The 14,570-nt window shown below is 44.2% G+C and overlaps 1 long non-coding RNA gene across 1 annotated transcript in view; it reads right to left on the reverse strand.

Moving 5' to 3' along the window:
- The window catches only part of LOC134949109 (uncharacterized), an 83,858-nt gene extending 72,061 nt beyond the window's left edge, over positions 1-11,797 (reverse strand). Inside the window, exon 1 of the long non-coding RNA XR_010183101.1 lies at positions 11,588-11,797. This is a non-coding gene — a long non-coding RNA (uncharacterized LOC134949109). The remainder of the gene's footprint in view (positions 1-11,587) is intronic.
- Positions 11,798-14,570: the final 2,773 nt, after the last annotated feature.

Raw genomic sequence — 14,570 nt, forward strand, 5'->3', positions numbered from 1 at the left:
TGTCACCCACACACTCCTGACCTTGGTTACAGCTATGGAGCACATGACTTGCTTTACTCCTGTCATTAGCCACAGACATGCTTCACACAGCCAAAGCCTTCCACGGTCTAGTACGAGTTTTGTAGGCTTATCTTCAGTTTATGCTGCGGACATGTGATATACACTGAGACGTGTCATGGAGAATGCTGACAGTTGCCACTTTCTCATGTTACTAATTTAGTTTTTAGTTTTTTTTGTTTTTTCTTTAACCAAGAACAAATGACTTGTAACCACAGAGAGGCCAGCTTAATGTCTTGTTAATGTGAAGTGTCCTTTATTATGGACACCTATTGCTGAGGGCATTATCTGGTAAATAATCCAGGGGTACTACAGTTTAGTTTTTTTTTTTCCATTACATTTTGTGTAAAAATTAGCATTTCGGTTACCCTATCCATATTCTGCTGATGCAATAAGCTACGGTAGACTGAAAGCATACTTTAGAATGGATCCTCTCCACCTTTTGTAGAGGATTTATCACTTGCAGTCCTGTTTGGAAGTGTGATTCTGGACCGTACACAGAAAGTGTCAGGATTTGCAGAAGCATAGATACAACTTTGAAGTTAAAGGAGGGTTAATCCTGTCAAATGATGCCACTGTTGTGGGTACAGTTCTTCTGTAGGGAGTGCTCTCTGAATGCAATGCATTCTGTTACTTTTTTCATAATAATTATTTCTGTACTGGAAGTACCCTTGTTTTATTTTAGTAAAGCAGTGATGGGGTTTGTTTGTTTTTAAGTCTGTATCTTTTACCATCACCATTAACCTGGAATAAATCATAAGTACTGTATGTTATCTTGGTTTACAAAGAATGGCTTCATTTTACAGAAGCATGTGTCAATCAAGTGTGATGTCGTTATTATTATTTTGATTTTTTTTTATATACAACTACTTGTTTAGGTATATTTTCCAAAGAGTGGGTTTTAGCTGCTTGGACCACTGGATTTAAAACAATAAATGCAAAACAGGCCTGATTTAGCATTTATTATTTATTATTATTATTATTATTATTATTATTATCATTATTGCCATTTTAAGTAAGACCACAGCCATGGCAATAGGCGGCTTTGAAAGCCCACGGTTTAGTAAATATACCCCATAGTATTCACTTGCAGTTTGCTTTCTCTCTCACTCCTGGTTACTTACATTGCTGTTTACCCTGAATCCATTGTATTCAAGTTCTTTGCTCACGAAGTTCTATTTATAAAAGTTTAAATTTAACTAAGGTAAACGTAAATGATCAGCTGTTACTGTAACTATTACTAAATCATTGACACATTCAATTTAGCAGTGGTGGATTCTTCTATTGAAGGAAAACGGTACATAATGCAAAGGTGTTCAGATTAGATGAAAACCATTTACAGCTGGCATCCATTAGTCACCAGAATAGTACAGACTTCAGTATGCTTTACAACTGTATTAAGCTGATTAGATATAATTTTAGTTACCAGCCTGTCAAACTGAAAGAATAGGAATGTCAGCGCTGGCGGCTGTATGTGGCCAAATGGAGTAACACTTAAATTACTCAATCAGGTGCCATCTAGTGGCTGCTGGCGTGCAAACAACTTGATTTCCCCCCTTCATAGAGGTGAGGAGCAGCGTTAGCCTTTTATTATATAAGATTAGAGATGTGCAGGTTCGGGTTTACTGGAATCTCAAAACGGCATCTTATTAGCCAGCTGTCGTGTTATGGATAGCCAAGAAGGAAGATCCAGATAAATCCAAACTTGCGCTAATTTAGCATTAAGAACCGAGTAAATTTGAACCTATGCATCTCTAATAAGATATATATTATATAAAACATTTTCTCTATCGTCCTAGTGGATGCTGGGGTTCCTGAAAGGACCATGGGGAATAGCGGCTCCGCAGGAGACAGGGCACAAAAAGTAAAGCTTTAGGATCAGGTGGTGTGCACTGGCTCCTCCCCCCTATGACCCTCCTCCAAGCCAGTTAGATTTTTGTGCCCGGCCGAGAAGGGTGCAATCTAGGTGGCTCTCCTAAAGAGCTGCTTAGGAAAGTTTAGCTTAGGTTTTTTATTTTACAGTGAGTCCTGCTGGCAACAGGATCACTGCAACGAGGGACTTAGGGGAGAAGAAGTGAACTCACCTGCGTGCAGGATGGATTGGCTTCTTGGCTACTGGACATCAGCTCCAGAGGGACGATCACAGGTACAGCCTGGATGGTCACCGGAGCCTTGCCGCCGGCCCCCTTGCAGATGCTGAAGTAAGAAGAGGTCCAGAATCTGCGGCAGAAGACTCCTCAGTCTTCTAAAGGTAGCGCACAGCACTGCAGCTGTGCGCCATTTTCCTCTCAGCACACTTCACACGGCAGTCACTGAGGGTGCAGGGCGCTGGGAGGGGGGCGCCCTGGGAGGCAAATGAATACCTATTTTGGCTAAAAATACCTCACATATAGCCTCCGGAGGCTATATGGAGATATTTAACCCCTGCCAGAATCCGTTAAGAGCGGGAGACGAGGCCGCCGAAAAAGGGGCGGGGCCTATCTCCTCAGCACACAGCGCCATTTTCCCTCACAGAAAGGCTGGAGGGAAGGCTCCCAGGCTCTCCCCTGCACTGCACTACAGAAACAGGGTTAAAACAGAGAGGGGGGGCACTAATTTGGCGATATGCTTATATATATATATTAAGATGCTATAAGGGAAAACACTTATATAAGGTTGTCCCTATATAATTATAGCGTTTTTGGTGTGTGCTGGCAAACTCTCCCTCTGTCTCTCCAAAGGGCTAGTGGGTCCTGTCCTCTATCAGAGCATTCCCTGTGTGTGTGCTGTGTGTCGGTACGTGTGTGTCGACAGGTAGGAGGACGATGTTGGTGAGGAGGCGGAGCAATTGCCTGTAATGGTGATGTCACTCTCTAGGGAGTCGACACCGGAATGGATGGCTTATTTAGGAAATTACGTGATAATGTCAACACGCTGCAAGGTCGGTTGACGACATGAGACGGCCGACAAACAATTAGTACGGTCCAGACGTCTCAAAAACACCGTCAAGGGTTTTAAAACGCCCGTTTACTTTAGTCGGTCGACACAGACACAGACAGGGACACTGCATCCAGTGTCGACGGTGAATAAACAAACGTATTCCTTATTAGGGCCACACGTTAAAGGCAATGAAGGAGGTGTTACGTATTTCTGATACTACAAGTACCACAAAAGAGGGTATTATGTGGGATGTGAAAAAACTACCATAGTTTTTCCTGAATCAGATAAATTAAATAAAGTGTGTGATGATGCGTGGGTTCCCCCCGATAGAAAATTATGGGCGGTATACCCTTTCCCGCCAGAAGTTAGGGCGCGTTGGGAAACACCCCTTAAGGTGGATAAGGCGCTCACACGCTTATCAAAACAAGTGGCGGTACCGTCTATAGATAGGGCCGTCCTCAAGGACCAGCTGACAAGGCTGGAAAATATAATAAAAAGTATATACACACATACTGGTGTTATACTGCGGCCAGCGATCGCCTCAGCCTGGATGTGCAGAGCTAGGGTGGCTTGGTCGGATTCCCTGACTAAAAATATTGATACCCTTGACAGGGACAGTATTTTATTGACTATAGAGCATTTCTATATATGCGAGATGCACAGAGGGATATTTGCACTCTGGCATCATGAATAAACGCGATGTCCATAACTGCCAGAAGATGTTATGGACACGACAGTGGTCAGGTGATGCAGATTCCAAACGGCACAGTATGGCCGTATAAAGGAAGAGGACTTGTTTGGGGTCGGTCCATCGGACCTGGTGGTCACGGCAACTGCTGGAAAATCCACCGTTTTTTACCCTAAGTCACATCTCTGCAGAAAAAGACACCGTCTTTTCAGCCTCAGTCCTCTCGTCCCTATAAGATCATATCTGCCCAGGGATAGAGGAAAGGGAAGAAGACTGCAGCAGGCAGCCTATTCCCAGGAACAGAAGCGTTTCACCGCGTCTGACAAGTTCTCAGCATGGCGCTGAGACCGTACAGGACCCCTGGATCCTACAAGTAGTATCCCGGGGGTACAGATGGGAATGTCGAGACGTTTCCCCTTCGCAGGCTCCTGAAGTCTGCTTTACCAAGTCTCCCTCCGACAAGGAGGTAGTATGGGAAAAAATTCACAAGCTGTATTCCCAGCAGGTGACAATTAAATTACCCCTCCTACTACAGAAAAGGGGTATTATTCCACACTATATTGTGGTACTGAAGCCAGAAGGCTAGGTGAGACTTATTCTAAAAAATTTTTTTTTGAACACTTACAAAGGTTCAAATTAAGATGAAGTCACTCAGAGCAGTGATCACGAACCAGGAAGAAGGGGACTATATAGTGTCCCGGGACATCAGGGATGCTTACCTCTATGTCCCAAATTTGCCCTTCTCACTAAGGGTACCTCAGGTTCGTGGTGCAGAACTGTCACTATCAGTTTCAGACGCTGCCGTTTGGATTGTCCACGGCACCCCGGGGTCTTTACCAAGGTAATGGCCGAATTGATGATTCTTCTTCGAAGAAAAGGCGTCTAAATTATCCCTTACTTGGACGATCTCCTGATAGGGGCATAGTCCAGGGAACAGTTGGAGGTCGGAGTAGCACTATCTCGGATACTGCTACAATCAGCACGGGTGGATTCTAAATATTCCAAAATCGCAGCTGATCCCGACGACACGTCTGCTGTGCCTAGGGATGATTCTGGACACAGTCCAGAAAAAGGTGTTTCTCCCGGAAGAGAAAGCCAGGGAGTTATCCGAGCAAGTCAGGAACCTCCTAAAAACAGTGCATCATTGCACAAGGGTCCTGGTAAAAATGGTGGCTTCCTACGAAGCAATTCCATTCGGCAGATTTCACGTAAGAACTTTTCAGTGGGATCTGCTGGACAAATGGTCCGGATCGCATCTTCAGATGCATCAGCGGATAACCCAATATCCAAGGACAAGGGTGTCTCTCCTGTGGTGGTTATAGAGTGCTCATCTTCTAGAGGGCCGCAGATTCGGCATTCAGGATTGGATGCTGGTAACCACGGAGCCCAGCCTGAGAGGCTGGGGAGCAGTCACACAAGGGAAAAATTTCCAGGGAGTGTGATCAAGTATGGAGACTTTTCTCCACATAAATATACTGGAGCTAAGGGTAAATTTATAATGCTCTAAGCTTAGCAAGACCTCTGCTTCAAGGTCAGCCGGTATTGATCCAGTGGGAAAAACATCACGGCAGTCGCCCACGTAAACAGACAGGGCGACACAAGAAGCAGGAGGGCAATGGCAGAAACTGCAAGGACTTTTCGCTGGGCGGAAAATCATGTGATAACACTGTCAGCAGTTTTTCATCCCGGGAATGGAAACTGAGAAGCAGACTTCCTCAGCACGACCTCCACCCGGGAGAGTGGAAACTTCATTGAGAAGTTTTTTCCACATGATTGTAAACCGTTGGGAAATACCAAAGGTGGACATGATGGCGTCCCGTCTGAAAAAAAAAAAAAAAACGGGACAGGTATTGCGCCAGGTCAAGAGACCCTCAGGCAATAGATGTGGACGTTCTGGTAACACCGTGGGTGTACCAGTCGGTGTATGTGTTCCCTCCTCTGCTTCTCATACCTAAGGTGCTGAGAATTATAAGACGTAGAGGAGTAAGAACTATACTCATGGCTCCGGATTGGCCAAGGAGGACTTGGTACCCGGAACTTCAAGAGATGCTTACAGAGGTCTTATGGCCTCTGCCGCTAAGAAGGGACTTGCTTCAGCAAGTACCATGTCTGTTCCAAGACTTACCGCAGCTGCGTTTGTCGGCATGGAGATGGAAAGCCGGATCCTAAGAGAAAAAAGGCATTCCGGAAGAGGTCATTCCTACCCTGGTCAAAGCCAGAAAGGAGGTGACCGCACAACATTATCACCACGTGTGGCGAAAATATGTTGCGTGGTGTGAGGCCAGGAAGGCCCCACAAAGAAATTTCAACTCGGTCGTTTCCTGCATTTCCTGCAAACAGGAGTGTCTATGGGCCTCAAATTGGGGTCCATTAAGGTTCAAATTCGGCCCTGTAAATTTTCTTCCAGAAAGAATTGGCTTCAGTTCCTGAAGTCCAGAAGTTTGTCAAGGGAGTATTGCATATACAAAACCCTTTTTTTGTGCCTCCAGTGGCACTGTGGGATCTCAACGTAGTTCTGGGATTCCTCAAATCACATTGGTTTAAAACCAGTCAAATATGTGGATTTGAAGCATCTCACATAAAAAGTGACCATGCTCTTGGCCCTGGCCTGGACCAGGCGAGTGTCAAATTGGTGGTTTTTTCTCAAAAAAGCCCATATCTGTTTGTCCATTCGGACAGGGCAGAGCTGCGGACTCGTCCCCAGTTCTCTCCCTAAGGTGGTGTCAGTGTTTCACCTGAACCAGCTTATTGTGGTGCCTTGCACCTACTAGGGACTTGGAGGACTCCAAGTTGCTAGAAGTTGTCAGGGCCCTGAAAATATGTTCCAGGACAGCTGGAGTCAGAAAATCTGACTCGCTGTTTATACTGTATGCACCCAACAAGTTGGGTGCGCCTGCTTCTAAGCAGTCGATTGCTCGTTGGATTTGTAACACAATTCAACTTGCACATTCTGAGGCAGGCCTGCCACAGTCTAAATCGGTTAAGGCCCATTCCACAAGGAAGGTGGGCTCATCTTGGGCGGCTGCCCGAGAGGTCTCGGCATTACAACTCTGCCGAGCAGCTACGTGGTCAGGGGAGAACACGTTTGTAAATTTCTACAAATTTGATATCCTGGCAAAAGAGGACCTGGAGTTCTCTCATTCGGTGCTGCAGAGTCATCCGCACTCTCCCGCCCGTTTGGGAGCTTTGGTATAATCCCCATGGTCCTTTCAGGAACCCCAGCATCCACTAGGACGATAGAGAAAATAAGAATTTACTTACCGATAATTCTATTTCTCGGAGTCCGTAGTGGATGCTGGGCGCCCATCCCAAGTGCGGATTATCTGCAATACTTGTACATAGTTACAAAAATCGGGTTATTATTGTTGTGAGCCATCTTTTCAGAGGCTCCGCTGTTATCATACTGTTAACTGGGTTTAGATCACAAGTTGTACGGTGTGATTGGTGTGGCTGGTATGAGTCTTACCCGGGATTCAAAAATCCTCCCTTATTGTGTACGCTCGTCCGGGCACAGTACCTAACTGGCTTGGAGGAGGGTCATAGGGGGAGGAGCCAGTGCACACCACCTGATCCTAAAGCTTTACTTTTTGTGCCCTGTCTCCTGCGGAGCCGCTATTCCCCATGGTCCTTTCAGGAACCCCAGCATCCACTACGGACTCCGAGAAATAGAATTATCGGTAAGTAAATTCTTATTTTTTTTTATCCTTTTATCTACCAGATTTATGTTTTGATTTTTCTTTTTTGTTTAGGGAGAAAAAAACTAGATGTGCTTGCAATACAACAGACTGCAGTAATATTAGTTGATTATTTTAGATGTCTGTTTAAGTTGTGCATCTGACAAAACAGAGGTGCTTGCTGATTTTATGTTTACGGTTTGTTTCATGTTCTTCCTAAAACCTTTTGGCCATTTACATTATCTGCACAGTTTTATTAGACTTAGGGAAAGATATAAGCAAGGTTAATGGTCAGAAGGAGTAAATCCATGGTTGCGCACAGTGGGGGAATGAATACTGACCTTTTAATTTGTTCTTATTTATTTAACAATGTTTAAGACCATGAAAAGTAACATCAAGTGGAAATTAGTATAAAGAAGCTTCTCTCCTTGGTTTATGAGTGTGTTTGTTCGTTCATGGCTAAACTGACCAGAGTATTGGTTTGGATTACGTTCAGGACATAAATGGTTTCTTCAGCACATTGATGAGAGATATGGACCAAACCTTCAGGCTTTCAGATGAGTTTGCATTTTCCTGTTGAGATTGTTCTGCAACAAATCTACGTTCTTAACTATAACACCATTTTGCGAGTTTAAACCACTTGCCTAAGGCTTGGACATTGTATTGTATCTCATTATTCAGGTAGTCTGGAGCAATCTAAATGAAGATATCCGGAACATCTAGAAAGCTTTGCCAATTCTGAGACACTTGCAGTTTTGGCATTTTGTAAAGCAATCCAACAAATTCACCTGTTTTTGTACATTTTTTTTTTTTTTATATAAATATATATATAAAATAAATATGTATTAATGACCTTGTGTTACTGATTGGTGTGGTTTTGTTTTCTGTTACATGTTTGTTTCTTTTTTATATTCCTGCTGCCGACAATAACTGACAACTTCCTCTACTCAAGTGTCAAATCACAATTTTTGTACATAAATTATTTGCCACCAAGAAAGAAAAAAAAAAAAAGACTAGTCCAGAATCTATCAAAGGTGGTAATTGTCTTGTACAAGTTGAGTCTCCCTTATCCAAAATGCTTGGGACCAGAGGTATTTTGGATATCGGATTTTTCCGTATTTTGGAATAATTGCATACCATAATGAGAGATCATGGTGATGGGACCTAAATCTAAGCACAGAATGCATTTGTTTCATATACACCTTATACACACAGCCTGAATGTAATTTTAGCCAATATTTTTTATAACTTTGTACATTAAACAAAGTGTGTGTACATTCTCACAATTCATGTATGTTTCATATACACCTTATAAACACAGCCTGAATGTCATTTAATACAATATTTTTAATAACTTTGTGTATTAAACAAAGTTTGAGTACATTGAGTCATCAAAAACAAAGGTTTCACTATCTCACTCTCACTCAAAGTCAGTATTTCGGAATATTCCGTATTTCGGAATATTTGGATATGGGATACTCAACCTGTATTTATCCACAATTCTTAGCTATGGAATTTTATTCCTTTATCTTCAGCCCTGCTTGACCGTGTCGGCACATTCTGTGTTTCACAAATAAATATGGCTACGTTTAATAGGTCATTAGTAGTGATGGTATCTAATTATTTTTTTGGTGTTATGATTGTTCACTTAAGATACTGCACAAGATATATTTGATATTTTAATTTTCTATAATATTGTGATATCTATTGGCACAATATCTTCATGCTAATGTTTTATAAACCCAATCATGAGCCTATTTTGTTAAGGCCTGCAGTTTTTTACCCTGTTAATTAACATCCGTTATCATCACTACTGGCAGTAATAGCCAATTAATTAATGTGCCAATTTATTATTAAAGACCTTGTTGAGACAGCACATCTGACAGGATTTCCCCAATTAACAGATCTTTTGTCGCGTGCAGTGAAGGAGATGTTTGTACACTCCAGACTGCCAGGGAGAGATCTGTATGTCCCCCTCTGGCGGTACTGTAGCATATAGTTGCTAAAGTTGGTGTTTGCTATTTGAGGTCATGCTTCGAATAGCAAGCTTTTTGTAGCTTGATAAATTGGTAAAGGGAGCAAGCAGTCCTCAATGAGAATTATCGGAGGTGCGGTACTTGACTAAAATGGAAGAGAGATCTCCCGCTTTTCAGTCTTTGATAAATTTCCAGATACTAAAAAGGCTTTATAAATGGACCCCATAAAGCAGGGATGGGGAACCTTTAGCCCTCCAGTTGTTTGAACTACACATACCAGCATGCCTTGCTACAGTTTTGCTATTTGGCCATCCTAAAACTGTTCCATGGCATGCTGGGATGTGTAGTTAAACAGCTGGAGTGCCGAAGGTTCCGCATCCCTGCTATAAAGTGAGCTCAGGTGCTTACTATAGTAGCCACATGATATACAGCATGGGTCTTCAACCTGTGGCCCTCCAGCTGCTGTGAAACTACACATCCCAGCATGCCCTGCCACAGTTTTGCTATTAAGGTATACTGAAACTGAGGCAGAGTTTGCTTGGGATGTGTAGTTCCACAGCAGCTGGAGGGCCACAGGTTGAAGACCCATGATATACAGACTCAAATTTGCCAAGAACATATAATGGAATGCAGTTAAATAAAAATGAAGACACACTTAATTCAGACTGAAAACAGCCCTATTACTGAATAAAAGAAAGCCTGTAAGCTGTGTATATTTGCAAACTTTGTATGCTGTACTCTGATCTGCAGCTGAGATTGATCTAAGGCTGTAACCTTTTTTTATTTTTATAGGCGGTTTACCAAAAGAAACAGCTAACATTGGAATGGGCTGGAATTAGCATTTAACAAAATATTTAGTCTAAAAATTATACACTAGAGGAATTCTGGTGCAAATTTGTAAACAAAAACAGAAATATATATTTCTCTTACGTCCTAGAGGATGCTGGGGACTCCGTAAAGACCATGGGGTATAGAAGGGCTCCGCAGGAGACATGGGCACTCTATAGACTTTAGATGGATGTGCACTGGCTCCTCCCTCTATGCCCCTCCTCCAGACCTCAGTTAGATCCTGTGCCCATAGGAGACTGGGTGCACTGCAGGGGAGCTCTACTGAGTTTCTCTGTAAAAATACTTTTTGTTAGGTTTTTTATTTTCAGAGAGCACTGCTGGCAACAGGCTCCCTGCATCGTGGGACTGAGGGGAGAGAAGCTGACCTACTTAAATGATAGGCTCTGCTTCTTAGGCTACTGGACACCATTAGCTCCAGAGGGTCGGAACGCAGGTCTCGCCGTTCGTCCCGGAGCCGCGCCGCCGTCCTCCTCACAGAGCCGGAAGATAGATGCCGGGTGAGTATGAGAAGATGGAAGACTTCAAAGGCGGAAGAAGACTTCTGATCTTCTATGAGGTAACGCTGCGCGCCATTGCTCCCAACACGCACACACTGGCGGCACTGTATGTGTGCAGGGCGCAGGGGGGGGCGCCCTGGGCAGCAATTATTAACCCTCTAGGGACACTGGCATAGATATATACTGCGGAGGCAGTATATTGCAAAACCCCCCGCCAGTATAAAGATTTGAGCGGGCTTGAAGCCTGCCGGTAAGGGGGCGGAGCTTGATTCCTCAGCACTAACCAGCGCCATTTTCTCCACAGCATGCTGCAGAGAAGCTGCCTCCCCGGACTCTCCCCTGCTGAACACAAGTACAGAGGGCAAAAAAGAGGGAGTTGGGGGGGCACATTTAATTGGCGCAGTGAGTTTATTTATAAAAGCGCTGTACTGACTGGGATTTTATTCCAGTGTCCGGTGGCGCTGGGTGTGTGCTGGTATACTCTCTCTCTCTCCAAAGGGCCTTATTGGGGGACTGTCTGTCTCTCTCTCTCTCTCTCTCTCTCTCTCTCTCTCTCTCTCTCTCTCTCTCTATATATATATATATATATATATATATATATATATATATATCCTTATATTTTTATGGCACTCCCAATCATGCTGTCATCCACCTGGGTGCCCTCCTCCAAATGATATAAAACTGCAGGGGTACCTTCAATTGTTGTCCATAAAGAAGGAAACCAGGCGGCACTCCAAGGATTTGTTGCAGGCAAAATACTTTATATTAAAGTGACAGTGCAAAATAAGTTAGTACAGCATAGTGCGAGCCACCGACGTTTCAACGCCCCTCCGGCGTTTTCTTCAAGGTGCTATGCTTACAAAGTGCAGCGTGATAAACAGCAATAACAAACATACCTGATTAAACTTTCCATAGGGGTATAAATACCTGAATACTTGTGAGGTCCTCCCCGTGCGCTCCCGCCAGCCGGCGTCCCGAGGCCGGAAGCCGCGGCTGCTCTGAGTTCCGGTCACGTGGGCCACAGCTGTGACGTGAGCTCGAGCCCCTTGCATCGTTGCCTAGTAACCACGGAGACTCCGTAACCAAGGAGACCGGACCTGCCGGACGGAGCCAACACAGGGGTGACTTCTGTGCAAAACATAGCTGCAAAACATACAGTGCAGAATATAAAGTGCATAAAGTGACAAAGGGTTGCTCCTAGTGTGCGCAAACATTAATGATTGCAAACAACATTAAAATTTAAAAAGATAGAAGAATCTAAGAATTAAAATACTGAGACAACTACTGTGCTATCATAGCTTTGTGACTTACAGTTTTATACATATTATATTAGGGATGGAGCACGGTTACATACTCACAGAAGCACAGGCTTAATGTGCTGTATATTAGAGAATGGACTTACTATTATAGATGGATAGATAGATAGCTGCTACAAGACGGTTACCTAGTACAGGGCTATAAAAGGACTAACTAAATATTAGGAGAAGAACAAAGTAAAGATCATGATCACAAGAAGGCATTCCACATTGCTTGTTCATTTAGTCCACCAGGGGCCAAGGAGTCCAGCATATGGATCCACTTGGCTTCCTTCTGTGACAACATCCTAGCTCTGTTGCCACCCCTGACCGGTTTCGGCACATGATCCAGTATCATATGTTTCAACTGTGATAGCGTATGATTCGCTGCTTTAAAATGCCGTGCTACCGGTTGGTCATTGCCTCTTCCCTCCAGTGCTGCTCTAATAGCGGACCTATGTAGCGCCATGCGCTCTCGGAATGTCCTTATGGTTTGGCCCACATAGATATTTCCACAAGGGCATACAATTGCATAAATGACAAACTGGGATGTGCAGGAGAGATGGTGTCTAATATCATATTCCTTATTGGTTTTAGGATGTCTGAAGTTACTCCCGGTCAGCATGTAATTGCACGTCTCACATTTTGGGCACTTGAAACAGCCTCTGCGGCTCGGGCCCATGGCTCTCTTAGTGACATCTAATTTCACCACTCTGTCCTTCAGGTTGCGGCCCCTCTTGTAGCTAGGCATGATAGTGCTACCCTTAAAACATGGGACCGATCGGTCTTTAATAAACCTACGGACCGGAATACCCTGCTTTTGCACAGTAGCTTCCATCCACCGGCCCTTAAGAATGGACTACCCAAGTCGCAACTCATGATGGCGGCTAGAATAACGAGTGAAAGACACAAACTTGAACCAGCGTTGGACGCCGTAGTTAATAAGTTCCAAGCCAGAGGTTATCACAAGGGCCCGCTCCTGTCCTTGAAAGAAGAGGTATTGAACATGCCTAGAGAGAGAGAGACCATCGGACGAAGCTACTACTACCCCAGGTCGTGGCCCTTTAGGAGGGGCGGCACGGGACCAGATAACAGGAAAAAATCCCACCAAACCAGGCGAGGGAGACAAGGGGAAAGGATCCGCAAAGCCACCAGCAAGGGCATCCAGAAGGAAGAACTGATCTTCAATCTCTCAAAACGCCAGCTGACGGAGGCAGAAACAAGAATTTTAAGCAAAGGTCTATCGTTTATACCCACCAACCTCCATGATCCCTTCAAATGGAAGGTGGAAGAATACCGATTCGGTAGATCTCTACGATTAAAAGAACATTTTTCCAAACAGCCATCTACCAGTAAAGACCCCTTTCTCCCCTCAGGAGCCAACAACACATCCTCATTTGACCCTCCGTCCTCCACCGATTCAGTAAAAACCTTTTCACGTCTCCTAGATAGTTCTATTAAGAAGTACGCAGAAGCTCAACCTGTAGTCTATAGGAACATTTCTAGGGAAGAGGACAAAGCGATCAAAGACCTGTCAGCATATACGGATATAGTTATACGCCCCGCAGATAAGGGCGGGGCTATAGTGATCTTGGATAAGATCCAGTATATAGAGGAGATAGACAATCAATTAAAGGACCAATGTACATATAAAAGATTGCCCGGAGACCCGACTAACGTCTACAAAAAGAAATTAGATGCCCTCTTGAAGGAAGCAGCCATGAAGAACCTCTTAGACCAGAAAGCGGTGAAGGCTCTTACACAACCTTTCCCGATTACTCCGATATTCTATACGGTCCCCAAGGTCCATAAAGATAAAGAAAACCCACCGGGTAGGCCAATAATCTCCGCAAGAGGCTCCCTGACTCAACCAGTATCGCAATACCTGGACGCGCTCCTACAACCTTTGGTAACAACCCAGCCCACGTACCTCAAGGATACGACACATCTACTAAACAACTTGAAAGATCTGGGGCATCTACCTCCTGATATAATTTTGGCCACACTGGATGTCAAAAGCCTCTATACTATCATCCCGCATGCCAGGGGGATGGAGGCTATGGAGAGATTCTTGGTCCAGAATAAATTTGATTCCTTGGATATACAGCTGTTTCTACAGTTGCTGCACTTTACCCTCACACATAACTACTTTATCCACAACGGAGGGTATTATCTCCAGCTGACCGGTTGCGCTATAGGATCTAATGTAGCGCCAATGTATGCCAACGTGTACATGTTCGATATAGAAAGAGACCTGTTTCTGTCCCATACATCTATTAGCATGTACAAGCGCTACATAGATGATCTTTTATTACTCTGGCGAGGGGAACAAGCAACCTTGGACGAGTTGGTGGAGGGTAACAATAAGAGTGACTCACCAGTCAAATTGTCCCTGACCTGTAGCAGCCAGGCCATTAACTTTCTGGACGTTAGTATCAGTGTCTCGGGGGGTACAATAACCACAGAGGTCTTTAATAAACCTACGGACCGGAATACCCTGCTTTTGCACAGTAGCTTCCATCCACCGGCCCTTAAGAATGGACTACCCAAGTCGCAACTCATGAGGGCGGCTAGAATAACGAGTGAAAGACACAAACTTGAACCAGCGTTGGACG

The sequence above is a fragment of the Pseudophryne corroboree genome, chromosome 8, assembly GCF_028390025.1.
Source record: "Pseudophryne corroboree isolate aPseCor3 chromosome 8, aPseCor3.hap2, whole genome shotgun sequence".
Lineage (NCBI taxonomy): Eukaryota > Metazoa > Chordata > Amphibia > Anura > Myobatrachidae > Pseudophryne > Pseudophryne corroboree.